The following is a 2792-nucleotide window of genomic DNA, read 5'->3' on the forward strand; positions in this document are numbered from 1 at the left end:
CGTGTGTTCAATTCACGGCGACGTGTTGTGGCCTTGAGCAAGACACTTCATTTCACGTTTCTCCACTCTACTCAGCTGGCAAAAATGAGTAGTATGTGCATTTCAAAGGGTCAGCCTTGTCACACTCTGTGTCACACTGACTCTCCCCCGAGAACCACGTTAAGAGAAGGTGTGTCTGTGGAGTGCTCAGCCACTTACACGGTAATTTCGCGAGCAGGTTGTTCCGTTGATCGGATCAGCTGGAACCCTCGTCGTCGTCGTAACCGACGGAGGACCTAGACATGTATTTCTCCCCCCCTTTTTACTTGTTACAGTCGTTGGACTGTGGCCATGCAGAGGCATTGCCATGAACGATTTATTTTAGTCGAACGAATCAGGCCCAATATTCGATCGGACTATTTTGCCAAACCGCTAAGTTACGGGGACGTAAACATGCCAAGACAGCTATCAAGCGGTGGTGGGACACACACACACACGACAGGCTTCTTTCAGTTTCCATCTACCAAGTCCACTCACAAGGCTTTGATTGGCCGGAGGCTATAGTAGAAGACACTTGGCCAAGGTGACACGCAGTGGGACTGAACCCGGAACCATGTGGTTGGGAAGCAAGCTTCTTACCACACAGCCACCGTTTGTGAAATATACATAAAAAACAGATTCCATATATGGACAGATCGATGAAGAAATAGAGGAGGGAGAAAGAGATAGGAAAGCCCATAGACACATTATGTATATATTTATGAATAAATATGTGTATTTACTAATATGTGCGTAATTAATGTTTTCTTTTCGAACAGGTAATATTAAATCACAAATGCAGAGGAATTTCAGGTTTTTATAAAGCATTTTTTTCGCATTTCTTTATTATTCCTTTACGTTAAGTATGGATTAAAAGCTTTTGTAAATCCATTAGTCCATTAACGTTTCAATACCTTTTGAGCCTCATCAGGGAATGAAATAGCCATAATAATAGCTTTCCGAGCAGGTCACAAATGATTAGATATATTCTGTTTTCGACAATAAACATTTTCAACAGCAGATTTACAAACCATACAGCGCACAAGTCCTGATAGATTTCATTGTTTGTTTTACACGTGAACGATCTATTATGTTTTTAATTTGCATTTTACATTTTACTAAAAAAATGTTTAGTTTCTCTTCGTATTTTTGTGGAATTATATATAAATTTGTAGCGTCGTCAACTGCTCTTTCGAATACTGTTATATTTGACACAATTACTGGTTCATCTACTGACAATGCATTTACCACAAAGAGCCATCTTGACACAGTGCTGTGCGGCGTGTGTATGTATGTATGTATGTGTGTGTGTGTGTGTGTGCTTATGGAAATGCATAAGGTTGAAGCTTATAGAGGTGTTATGTTGTCATCTTTAAACACTCAAATATGGAGTCATAACTAGATGCTTGCCTGAACACTCGTGTGTGTGTGAATATGCGTAATATGTGTGTACTTGCAGCACCTGAGAAAATTCTACGGTTATTTTCAAAATTATAAGATTATTGGAAACTTATAGAAAAGCCGGAAATTGTTTCATAGTCTTTAGCATCCCTTATACTCTTTATCGAAAAGAAAAAAGGATTAATCCGAATCGTTAGACTTTCTTCTCTTCCTTTCAGTGAAATACATATTTTCATTGTACACATTCTCACATAATTGTTTCATTTCCTTTTCTACCCTTTTTTTCAACCCTGTAATTTGCTTCTCTGTGTATTGTTGTCTGTCTGTTTTCTCTCACAATCTTATTCATTTTGTGTGTTTGTGTACACGTTGGAGAACGCTAAAATAAGCATGCCATGAATAGTAACCAGGTAGTTTTATTAGCCAGAATTTTCTGATGAGGGTAAAATGATTTTACTTCACAGACCTATAAAAATTCGTATTATTCCGTATGCCAACGATAATGCGGAGCTTTATTTCATAACGTCCATGGTTAAGGCACCAGTCAATGTTCATTCGGAACAGCTGTAAAGATAAAATTATTAAATCATTTTATTTTGTTTATTTATATTCATATCAGTGTAAACACACTCATTACACTAACGTCCTTATATGCATGTGTATATATATATATATATATATATATATATATATATATGCATGTATATATATATATATATATATATATATTTCAATCATTTCCCTACAACTATGCTGGGGGACTACACTGAAGGGTTTAGTCGAACAAATTCAGTCCAGTACTTACTCTTCTGACTATGGTACGTATTCTATTGGTCTCTTTTACCGAAAACAAGCCAACATTAGTTGTCAAGCAGCGGGGCATACACAATGGCATACCACATACACACACACACACACACACAAGTTTCCACACAGTTTCCATTTACCAAATTCATTTACAAGGCATTAGTCGTGGCATGGCTATAGCAAAAGACACTTGACCATGATGCCATGCAGTGGGACTAAACTCGAAGCTGTGATCACAAAGCGAGATTCTTAACCATACGGTAATGTGTTAACGCCAGTGTGATTTTTATCATTTATATTTATATATACATACACTTTTCTACTCAGGGCCCGAAATTATGGGGGAGGGGGGCCAGTCGATTAGAGTGACCTCAGTGCGTAACTGGTACTTAATTTATCGACCCCGAAAGGATGAAAGACAAAGTTGACCTCGGTGGAATTCGAACTCAGAACGCAACGACAGACGAAATACCGCTAAGCATTTCGCCCAGCGTGCTAACGATTCTGCCAGCTCGCCTAAAATATATATATATATATATATGAGAGTGTGTGTGTGTGTGTGTGTG

Source organism: Octopus bimaculoides, chromosome 23 (genome assembly GCF_001194135.2).
Source record: "Octopus bimaculoides isolate UCB-OBI-ISO-001 chromosome 23, ASM119413v2, whole genome shotgun sequence".
Classification (NCBI taxonomy): domain Eukaryota; kingdom Metazoa; phylum Mollusca; class Cephalopoda; order Octopoda; family Octopodidae; genus Octopus; species Octopus bimaculoides.